This window comes from Camelus bactrianus, chromosome 5 (genome assembly GCF_048773025.1).
Source record: "Camelus bactrianus isolate YW-2024 breed Bactrian camel chromosome 5, ASM4877302v1, whole genome shotgun sequence".
Lineage (NCBI taxonomy): Eukaryota > Metazoa > Chordata > Mammalia > Artiodactyla > Camelidae > Camelus > Camelus bactrianus.
Window position 1 is genome coordinate 55,349,937 of NC_133543.1, and position 12,282 is coordinate 55,362,218.

Below are 12,282 nucleotides of genomic sequence, written 5' to 3' on the forward strand. Positions count from 1 at the left end.
CTAGGAGAAGTTTGGGGAGGAGGCATTTTAGTAGGGCAGTGGTCTCTGGTCCAGTAACAGGTCTTCTGACAAGTGTGAGTGGGAAGTCAACCTCTGCTCCAACAGGGCCTCAGGCATCACCCCCGGAGCAGCTCTCAGCAGCTCAGAGCCAGGGCCTCCAGCAAAGAACTTTCAAGTCACTGGACTCAGTGGTCTCATTTTCAGGATTCTGCCAGAAGGAAGTAAGGGCTGCATCTCAGGGGGTCTTGTTTCTATAGTTGCTCCTTCTGTTCCAGTGAAGTTTTTCTGTGGACATTACCAAATAATTTCTTTATGTAAAGTAACACAATTTATTTATAGCACTAAGACACCACAGTCCTATACCAGATGTTTCAAATCAACTAACATGGAAGGTCATGTTGGCCACTGTGACTTCATCTTGAATGACTTAATGTAGCTTAAATCCTATGAATTTCACACTAGATGAGTAGGAATCATGACACAAAAGAAATCACGTTGTAACACGGGGTCTGAAATATTGCATGGAATGTACTTATACTGAAAAGTCAGTTGTTTATCTGAAATTCAAATTTAACTGGATATACTGTACCTTGTCTGGTAACTTCAGAGCCTCGAATCACAGGAAGTTAGGTCATAAAGGTAAAACTCTGTCACAGCCAATGCCATGAAAGGGTCTTGCCTCTTAGAAATAAACTGTAGCATTGGTTCTTTCCCCCAGTAGTCACTGGGGTTCTTTTGGGGCTGGCCTTGGGAGAAGGGGGAAGAGAGACCAAGTGAGAGTGAGGGGAATGGCAGAAGGTAAGGGAAGTTCCCGGGAAACCGGAGGGAAAGATGACTAAGACATGCTGATCTTGGAGACAACCTTGGACCCTTTCAGGGCATGGAGGTTTAAGAGATTAAGGATGGAATGAGCCCTCTGGGAGGAAGATGAAGAGGAGCTTGAAAAGCTCAGGGTGAGGTGACGAGTTGCACTTTGAATGCCCTAAAGGCAGGGGGACAGTCACTGGTAACTGGCGTAAAGTTTTGAGTGTCTCCCTCAATCCTGATATTCTCAGCATGCTACTTACCCAGAATGTTCAGAGTTGAAGATTAGCAGGTCTTTTTCTTCATTTGCTCTCTTTTTAGCTCAAAGCTGATTTGAGAGCTTTCTCTCTCCCATTGGTGGGAGAAAAGATCGTAAGAGAAGGACGGAGATGAACCACAGCCACGCGCACACCAGGCTGAGGGAGGGAGGGAGGGGGGCTGGGGAGGGGCTGCCAGGGCCAGGGCCAGGGCTCCACCTTAGTTCCTGGATGACTCAGAGGACACCTGCTTGTTGGTGGCAGGGCTCTCCCCAGACTCTGCAGAGCTGAGACCAATGTGAGCACCAAGGCTGTCATTTTTGCAGAAGAGTCCTGGGAAGGCTGGCCTTTTGGCTGGGGCCTCGCCTCGGGGGGCTATTGACCCCTTTGGCCCCTCACTGAGGGGCTCCCTCTGCGAGGTATTTAAGACAATTGAAGGAGTGACATGAGGGATGCAAGCTATTTGAGGTCTCCAGTACTTCTCAATAGGTTTCCTTCCCACTGCTGCCCACAGACAGTGAATCTGGGTTAAGCCCCTGTACGTACGTACATATACACACACACACACACACACACACACACACACACACACACACACAGTCTGTTGTGAGAGGAGCAACAGAGAGTCTTTTCACAGACATTGAATCTGGGTTAAGCCCCTGTACACACACAGACACACACACACACACACACACACACACACACACACACACACACACACACACTCTCTCTCTCTCTCTCTCTCTCTCTCTCTCTCTCTCTCTCTCTCTCTCTCTGTTGTAAGAGGAGCAACAGAGAGTCTTTTCTCTCTCTAATCTGAGTCCTGGATTGGGAGTGAGAGGGTTCCACCCTCAGGCCCTTCCGGACATCATATGGCTTGGTTTTGTGATGATCAAGTAGAATAGACTATTTGAAAGCCTTTCAAGAAAGCAAAACACAAGACAGCTGCAAGCTCTTACTCTGTGCTGTTTACCTTGTGGTCAGGAGAGAAGAGAAATGCCGTCCCAGCAAGTGGGGTCAATTCTTTCTCCTCTCTTTCCCCTTCTTCCCCGTGATCCATACAAGGCCATCCCGTGCTCTCCAGAGCACCACTTGGACTAAGAAATTGGAGAGAGAAAGTGAAGGGTGGACACAAGGATACACACCTGACCCTCATCTTCTGCCCACCTTTCTCGTCTATTGAATTCAGAATTCCTTTTCATTTGACAATCCCCTCATTTGGGTTTTGGGGTCAGCTGGTTTCCACTTTAGTCCTTGTTCCCCAGGGATATTTCTTGCTCATTCTCACATATGGCAAGGCAAATCTGAGTGAGGAAATTATCAAATGAGAAGAAGCTCTGAAGCCAAGAGAGGAGAAAGGTGGGCAGAGGATGGGGGTGAGGTGTGTGGCCGCATTTCCATCCTCCACGTTCTTTCTCCAATTTTTTGATCCAAGTGTGTGGTCCAGAACTGGAATTAAATATATTCAATAGAAAAAACTTCTCTATTCTGAGATTATGACTGTCCTACTTTTGGTGTTAAAATTTTTTTTTCATAAAAGGAAGATCATAATAAATGATGATTTAAAAACTATTCATAGTTAGCAAAATAAGATATTGCCAAAAAATTTTTTTCATTAAAAAAAGATATTGGCAACCTCATGTCAGTCCCTGAAATTTTTTTCTTTAAGATATTTTACTCTTACATGAAATCCCAAAGTCTGAGAACCACTGAGTTAAAACATTGGCCACCCTAGGTGGCTAGGCCAAGGCAAGCACTCACATTCAGGTACCTGACATGGTGCCCACAGGAACCCCAGGATGCACTCCTGTATCCTTTCACGACAGGCAGGAAGGTGATGGAGCAAACTCTTTCTGACACCATGGATTCTAGGGTAGAATAAATCTTACCTTCCACTGGTGTCCTTTTTTTTTTTTTTAACCGTTTTTTATTTATGTATTTATTTTATAATGTCATATTTTTTAAATTGCAGTATAGTTGATATACAATATTATATGTTACAGGTATACAATACGGTGATTCACAAATTTTTAAAGGTTATTCTCCATTTATAGTGACTATAAATTATTGGCTATATTCCCCATGTTGTACAATACATCCTTGTAGCTTATTTTATACCTGCTAGTTTGTGCCTGTTAATCTTCCACCTCCATCTTGCCCCTCCCTCTTCCATCTCCCCTCTGGTAGCCACTAGTTCCTTCTCTAAGTCTGTGAGTCTGTCTCTTTCTGTTACATTCACTAGTTTGTTGTATTTTTTTAGATTCCACATGTAAGTGGTATCTTACAGTATTTGTCTTTCTCTGCCTGACTTATTACACTTAGCATAATGCCCTCCAAGTCCGTCCATGCTGTACACACTTGTGTTCTTATTATTAGTACAGAAATTGATGCGAAAATCTGAACGTGCATTTTGGCAGCAACAAAACCATGGCCAGCTGCTCCATTTCTGAAAGTTACGTGTACAAAGCAGCTGAAAGACATTTTCCATCAGAACCTGTTTTTAATTAGCTCTGTTGCTTTCTAATTTAGTTGGATTAAATTGAACAGGTGTGCCTTTGAATACAGACTGGGCAGACGCGGACTGAGGGGCTGTGGGAAAACTAAGAGTGGGTCAGATCTGGACTCTGCCTTCAGAGAGGTTACAATCCAGCAGGGCGAGAAGAAAATGACTGACTGTGATAAAGAGAGGACAGTAGGGGAGTGGCAGGAGATGATTCAGTCTCAGGTGGGGGCTGAGGAGAAAGGGAGAAGTTGAGAGCAGGCAGAGGTCACAGCCGCAGAAACATTATGAGAAAGGTGACATCTAGGTGGGCCGAACTCTGTGAGCACCTTGGGGGCAGCAACTGTGTGATCACCCTAGTGTCTAGGTCCCCGTACTCAGTAAGTGCTTAATAAATGTTTGAATGATTAATTAAACATTCATTGTGGTGGGTGTGCTAGTTAAAATAAAGAGTTACTAAGCATTATGTTTTTCTTGCACTTAAAACATTTGGGGAAACGTCTTTGTTGAAGCAAGCTTTATGATGCTCACACTCTAATTCAGTGGCTGCAGTACTTATTTTTCAGCACAAGAGGGAGCTGCTGCCTAGTTTATTTTAAATAGCATTTCTCTAGGTTTGCCCGTTTTTTCTCAAATTACAGTGTAGTATGTTGTGCGGTTTAATCACCCTTTCCCAAAATAGCTCACCAACCAAAAATTTCCTATCACAATACAGTAAAATTATTATTGATGGTGCATTATTTCCTGAAAGGAATTTCTCCTAAATTAAATGATTAGTAGGAAAAAATATATGGTATTTAAAATGTTTTATAAACAAATACACTAGACCAGACTGGAATGTTCTTCAGAGCCCTAAATAAACCCAGGGTTTCTCAGTAATGGGAGCTTTGCTTATAAAAATGCCTTACGACCTCATATGTGGGCAACGAATCTGAGGTAACAGTCACTTAAAGTTCTCCAGGGTTTCATTAGGATCAAAGTCTAGTGGAGATGTTAGTTGAGTCCAGGACTTCAAACTTAGGCTGTGCAACTTCTTTTGCAAAGAGCTACAAAGTGTAGATTACAAAGCAGCCAAAATTCAAGTGTCTCTTGAAATGAATGCCTGATATTTACGGTAATCAGAGCTCAGAGGGAAAATTAGCAAGTAATTGTGTGTACGATTTCAAAGGACTTCTTACCTTGCTAAAGGATTCTTTACAGATTTTTTCCCATAGCAAGTTTACTAGTATATACTGTATATTAAAAAAAAACAACGAATTCCTCAAATCATATCTACACACTATTTTTCAGAGACATCATTTCTATCAAATAAAGTGTGTGCTGTTGTTTAAAAACAGCCCTCAAAATGACAGTGTATAGCTAATTTAATTATGGGAAGTGGTATTATTAAGGTAAACAGAGATCAATGTGTTCTTAACTACCTAGAATGAAATAATAGAAAGCGCTTAAAGTAAAAGACCATTTACCCAGTTCACAACCAAATTCACCTATGTTAAGAAATCTGAATTTCATCCTAAGGAAAGGAAACAATCCCTCTGGACTTCCCAGAACTATTTCATTATTTATGATTCCTTTTGGAACAATGTCCCAGCTTTCTGCCACCACCAGCGGCCACACTCTTCCGTGTCTGAATGTCCGAGTTTCTATATCACCTTCTCCCTGTGTTGTTGTTTCATACTGTTCACTCCTGGAGGACAAGGACTAGGTCTTCTTGATTTTTGTGTCACTTACAGAGCCCAGCCCAGGGCCAGTGGTGGGTTCTTCATTCATGCTTAGGAAAAAAAAAAACCCACAGCCAAGGGTGACTGATAAATAAAGGAGGAAAAAAATGGGCTCTTAATGCTTCAGGGTTATGTGTTTGCTTCTTTCTGGTTGGTTGGCTGTTAAATCTTAATGCTCTGGTTTAGAGGTAGCAGGAGTTGTGAGGAGTGTGGACTCAGGTGTCTTGGGTTCAAATCTCAGCTCTGCCGTTTCTAGCTGTGTGTTCTTGGGCAAGATTCCTGTCCCCTCCATGTCTCAGTTTCTTGATCAGTAACATGGAATGATGCTGATGCCGATATGAGACCTCCCACATAGGGTTTATTCTTTATAAAGTGCCCAGAATAGTGCCTGACACGTAGTAAATACTATTAGTGATTATAAAATAGAACAATTCTGTTTATTGAGAGGTAGTCAAAGTGTACTCTGATTCATTAAAAGTCAAATGTAGTGGAGATGGGGGTGATGAAAATATTCTGGAATTATGGAATGGTGATGGCTGCATAGCTCTGTGAGTGCACTAAAGCCACTGAATTGTATACTTTCAAATGGTGAATTTTATGGTAGATGAATTATATCTCAATTAAAAATGTAATGGAGAAAAAAATTCAATTCAACAAATATTTGTGGACTTATAATAGCTACTCAGCCTCTCCCGGGCTTGATGGAGACATAAAGCAGTTAGGGACATAATCTTTGCTCTGGAGGGTATTAATTTAGGAGCACTTCAGAGTGTCATTGGCACTTCCCCCATGGAGGGATGGGGAGGACGTCACTGTCCACATTTCTTACTCTGAGACTCAGGAGCGTTATGTAGTTTGTCCAAGATCCCGCAGGACACAAAAGTAGCAGGACCCTGACTGCCTTCTTCAGGAGGGACAGTCTTGTTGACGACAGAAGATTAATATCCATAAAGTAACAAGAGAAGCAAACGTCCCGGGAGGTCTTCAGGCCCAGTATGTGGGATAAGGAAACTCAAAAAGGGTTTGATCAGCCAGTGGTGGGGAAGGTTTTCTGGAGGCAAAGGCCACTGGGAGGGTCTCTACAGCAAGGGAAGGTGTTAGCCGTGCATGCCAGTCACAGTGGAAGTAGGTGTCTCGGGTGTGTAAGAAGTGCTTACAGACCTGGCTGTCCTAGAACTATGCCTGTTCTCAGGCTGAAAGCCTATAGTGATCGTGTTAACAAACATGGTGTGTAAGAGATTCAGATGGTACAGCTGAAGCCGTAGGCATTTGTTTAGACCAATGACATCATGATAGATTGTCAGTGCAAGAACGAGAGGCTGTAAACACAATTTCATTTGCTTGACTGACCACGCATTTGCTTCTTCTATCATTTATTCAATACAGTTTCTTGAGCACCTACCTGGCTAATACCTGGGAATATAAACACAAATACAGTCTGTGTCTTTCGGGGAGATTCCAAGCTAGGACTTGATGTCAGACAGGTATAGAAGAAAACAAAGCAGTAAGTGCAAAGGGCTAGCGAACGGGAATGGAAACACAGGCTTATATACTGCATTGAATTGATGGTCAAAAAATAAAGATTGCTTAAGAGGTTTATTTTTCCAGCTAAAACATGTACTCTTACAAATTACCTTAACAGGGCCTTCACCCGTGGATAGAGGGCTAAGAAAGACTTGGGGAGGAGGTGCCCAAGGATTGGGAAGAGACAGGAGACCTCCCCCCCCCCCCGCAGCCTGCTCACTGCTGTTCCCTCACATATGCTCCCTGGGTGGCAGGTGGCCACTTGCCCAAAAGTGGGTTTAAATGTGAAGTGGGACAGTTTCACTGCTCTACCCTTCCTAGTGACTTCCTGAGGGGATATACGTTGGGGTTTTGTTGGAGGAGGCCCCCTTAAGGTTGAGTGTAGACAGGGGGTGATTAATCTCCCCCAAGAGGAAACTAGTTTCTCTATCCGGGTCCCATTTTCACTCAGTCCTCACTCAGAGTCTCTTTTCAAGGATGAAAAAGGAGAAGTCTGTGATTTTAAACACTTTTTATTGTGGTAAAATACACATAGCATAAAATTTATCATTTGAATTATCCCTAAGTGTACAATTCAGCTGTATTAAGTACATTCACAAGGTTTTGCAACCATCATTGCTCTCTGTTTCCACAAATTTTTCATCATCCAGAACTGAAACCCTGTACCCGTCAAGCAATGGCTTGGCCCTCCACTCAGCCCCTGGTAACCATTTCTACTTTCTGTCTCTATGAATTTGACTCTCCTAGGGATTGTGGGGGACACAGCGGGCCTGTGTTGTGGGTGGTAAAAGAATTTACCGAAGACAAGAAAAATGTTTAAGAAACAAAGGAAGAGTTTAATAGATAGGCTGCTCCAGGCAACAGTGGGCCACACAGATGAGAGGTGCCCGTGTGAGCACCGAGGGGCAGTTGCTGGGGTCTTTTGTGGGAAGTGTTGGTGAACAGGGGGGTTGTGTGCTCAGCTCGTGCACAGGTACCCAACTGATTACAGGTGAGGTGAGGCTTGTCAGGAACTATTAAGTAATAGGATTTATGACTCCAGTAAGGGCAGGATGTGTATTGAGGCCTATCTGCCTAGGGTATTGTAAGTTTAGCCATTTCTGGGGGGCAGTTAGTTCTGCTAGGGTAAACACACATCAAGGAAAGATGTTTTTATCCTGAAGAAATGCAGGCATACCTGGGTCCAGGAGTGGGGAGTCAGGATTAAGGGTGCCAGTCAGCTCCAGGCACATGGAAAGCCCAGGAGCAGGGGGTTTTTATGGACTTCAGAGCGGCTTCAGAGAGCACCACCCAGCTCCACAGATACCTCATTTAAGTGGCATCTGACAATGTTTGTCCTTTTGCATCTGTTTTATTTCACTTAGAATAATGTTTTCAAGGTTCATGTATGTTTTAGCATGTGTCAGAATTTCATTCCCTTTTAAGGCTTAATACTATTTCATTGTATGTATGTATCACATTTTCCTCTAACCATTCATCCTTTTTTTCTTTTCCTTTTCCTTTTCCTTTTTCTTTTTCTTTCTTTTTCTTTTTCTTTCTTTTGGTTAATGACAGTACTGGGGATTGAATCCAGGAACTCAGGCATGCTAAGCACACATTCTACCACTGAGCTATACCCACCCCTACCCATCCATCCACTGATGGACTCTTGGCTTGTTTCCACCTTTCGACTTTTGTGAATAACACTGCAGTCAACATGGGTGCACAAGTATCTGTTCAGGTACGTGCTTTGAATTCCTTTGGGTTTATACCTTGAAATGGAATTGCTGGATCATATGGTAATTCTGTTTAGCTTTTTGGGGAGCCATCAAACTGTTTTCCAGAGTGATTACACCATTTTGCTTTCTCAAAAGCAACACACAAGGGTTTCCATTTCTGCACATTCTTGTCAATAGCAATTGCAGAAAAACATGGAAAGGATCCTGAACTTGAGTTGAAATAAGTCAAGTACTGTTTCTGGCTTTTCCTTTTTATCCCCTCCCTTCCCAGCTCTGCTTTTTAATAAAATGTTTGTTTTTGAGTGATTTTAGATTTACAGAAAATTTGCAAAGATAGTAGTCTTAATCTGCTTGGGCTGCTATAACAAAATACCATAGACTGGGAGGCTTATAAACAACAGAAATTCATTGCTCACAGCTCTGGAGGCTGGAGGTCCGAGATCAGGGTGCCCGCCTGGTTGTGTGCGTTCTGGTGAGGATCCTCTTTAGAGCTGCAGACTGCAGACTGCCGACTTCTTGCTCTGTCTTCACCTGGTGGAAGGGGCAAGCTAGCTCTCTGGAGCCTCTTTGATTAGAGAATGAATCTCTTTCACGAGAGCTCTGCCCTCATGACGAAGTACCTCCTAAAGGCCTGACTCCCTAATACCATCATACTAGGCATTAGGATTTTAACCTATGAATTTGGGGAAGACACAAACAATTAGACCATCGTAATAGTACGAAGAGTTCCCACTTCCCCTTCAGCCAGCTTCCCTCACTGTTGGCATAGCCATGGTACCTTGTCCAAACGAAGCAATTAAGATTGGTACAGCACTGTTAAGTAAACGATAGACTTTATTCCAATTTCACCAGATTTTCACTAAGGTCCTTTACTGTTTCAGAGTATAATCCAGACACCACAAAGCAATGAGCAGCTCTACTTCAATTTTTTTTTTAATGAGGTATAGTTAACATATAACATTATGTTAGTTTCAGGTCCACAACATAATGATTCGATATTTGTATATGTTGTGAAACGATCACCACAAGTCTAGGTAACATCCATCACCTTACATAGTTATAGAAAAACTTTTTCTTGTGGTGAGAACTTGTAAGATGTACCCTCTTAGCAACATTCAAATATGCAATACAGCTTTATTAACTGTAGTCACCATGTGTACATTATATCCCCACGGCTTTTTTTTTTTAATAGCTGGGAGTTTGTACATTTTGACTCCTGCACCCATTTCACTGCCCTCCCCCAATCCTCGCCTCTGGTGACCACAATCTGTTCTCTGTATCTATGAGCCTGGTTTGGGTTTTTTAAATTATTATTGTAGTTTAGATTCCATATCTAAATGAGATCATTCAATATTTCTCTTTATCTGTCTGACTTACTTCGCCTAGCAGAACGTCCTCAGGGTCCATCCATGTTGTCTCAAATGGCAAGATTTCATTCTTTTTTACAGCTACATAATATGTGTGTGTGTGTGTGTGTGTGTGTATCATATTTTCTGTATCCATTCACCCACTGATGGACATGTAGGTTGTGTCCATATCCTGGCTATTATAAATAATGCTGCAATGAACATGGGGGTACAAATATCTTTTCCAGTTAGTGTTTTTTATTTCTTCAGATAAATTCCAAAAGTGGAACTGCTGGATCACAGGGTAGTTGTATTTTTAATTCTCTGAGGCTCCTGCACACTGTTTTCCATTGTGGCTGCACCAATTCACACTCCCACCAGTGGTGCGTGAGGGTCCCCTTTTCTTCACACCCCCGGCAATGCTTGCTAGTTCTTGTCCTTTGATGATAGCCATTCTGACAGATGTGAGGTGACACCTTGTAGTTCTGAGTTGCATTTCCCCAGAGATGAATGATTTTGAGCATCTTTTCCTATACCTGTTGACCATCTTTATGTCTCTCTTTGGAAAAATGTCCATTCAGGTCTTCTGCCCATTTTTAAATCAGGTTTTGTTTTGGGTTTTTTTTGCTATTGAGTTGTATGAATTTTTTATATTTTTTGGATAGCACCCCCTTTTCAGACATGTGATTTGCAATATTTCCTCCAGTTCAGTAGGCGGCCTTTTTATTTTGTTGATGGTTTCCATGTGCAGCTGCTCAGCTTTTTGTTTGCTGAGACACTTCTGACACTCTCCCCTCTGAGCCTCCGTGTCCCCCCTGTCCAATGGGAACACTGATAACAGCAACCTCCACCCTGCAGGGCACAGTGAGGACTGAGGGGAGAGAAGAGGTGAGAGCTTTCTGTGAGCTGTGGCGCTTCATGCCCACACGAAGGATGATCACTGAAGCCCAGCCGCCACCGGCCCTTCTGCCCTGCAGCAGGTCTTGTGCCTCTTGCTGACTCAGCTGCCAAAGGCCATTGGAAGGAGGCTCTCCCACCACCTGCCCTGGCCAGAGGAGTCCAGATGCTGCAGAACTTGTGGGTTGATTACTGGGGAGCACTGACCTGACTGACTGAGGGCCCTGGCCTCCTCCCAGTGCTTCCCATGGATTTGAGCAGCTCCTCCAGGTGCTGGCAGCCCCAAGCTTTGGGGTAGGGAGAGGCCGGAGCTTATGAGCTCAGCTCTCTCCCTGGGCCTTTGAAACAATCACTTGGGATGCCGCCTGGCCACAGAGGGAGGAGGAAACCATGAGTTGGCTCAGCTGCTATTCTGTTCTTTCCAGGTTGGGGTCGGGGAGGGGTGGTGGGCTGAGCGTGCAGGGGTGACCCTCTGAGTCTGTTTTGGGGGATGGCAGGAGCCAAGCCCAGCATTCTTCTCCACTCCTGGCTCCCTCTGGGGCTTCCTGGCAGCATGGGGAGTGACTGGGGGAGTGAAGTTGAAGAACTCAAGTGGAGGAGATAGACCTCTGTGGCTGTGGCTGTTGGAGGACTGGAGTAGGGCTAGACCTCAAGTAGTAGCAGGGGCGGGTATGGCCCGGAGAACAGTGGACTGAGAACTAGGAGCAGGAGGACTTAGGCTTCAGGGCAAGTCCCAGTTGTTAGGATGTGTGGGGAGAGCTCGGGCGGTGGGCAAGGAGGCAGCCTCCTGAGCTCCTCTGCCTGGTCCCCTCTACCCCAGGATTGGCATCGTGGTCCACAGTGACTGGAGCCCAAACCAGCTACCTCCCACCTCAGCCTCAAAACTTCTTCCCATCTGATTTAATTGTTAATTACTTCCAATTTAGTAAAATCCCAGTTCTGAAAACCAGAGAAGAAAAAAAAAAAACATAGGGATTAGCTCTGAATAATTTTTGCTTCCATTTTCAGTCCATAATCCCCACCCCACCCCCCAAGAAAACTTACTTGTCTCTGTTCCAGTTCAAGGATGCTCCTTATTTTCCAAGAAGTCATCCTGCTACCCTGACATACACATCAACAAAGCCACATGGGGCAGGACAGGGCTGGGCGCTCACCTCCAGGTGGGGATCCCAGCACGCTCTGCCTCCCCTCCCGCTTCATCAGGAGATCAGCCCTTAACTAGGGAAAGAGATTCCCAAGATGAAAGTCATTGATTTGGTGACAGATTGTGGAACAGATATGTAGGGGCTGGTGGAGCTACACACTATAACACTGTTGTACCCGCTCAGGGTCACCCCACTGGCTTCCAGGATAGGTGGTGAGCAGGGAGCACGTTGGAGGGCCTGATTTTGAGGGGGAAAATGGATTATTTCATGTGAAGGAAACAGCATGGGAGCAGGAGTTAAGAGACCTGGTTTGTCACTAGCCAGCTCTGTGACCTGAGGGAGGTCACTTCTCTGAGCCTTAGTTTCCTTA

General features: G+C 44.1%; 1 long non-coding RNA gene across 1 annotated transcript in view; it reads left to right on the top strand.

Annotated features, from left to right (window-relative positions):
- The window catches only part of LOC141577716 (uncharacterized), a 106,562-nt gene that overhangs the window by 4,122 nt on the left and 90,158 nt on the right, over window positions 1–12,282 (top strand). The gene's annotated exons all lie outside the window — the stretch shown is intronic.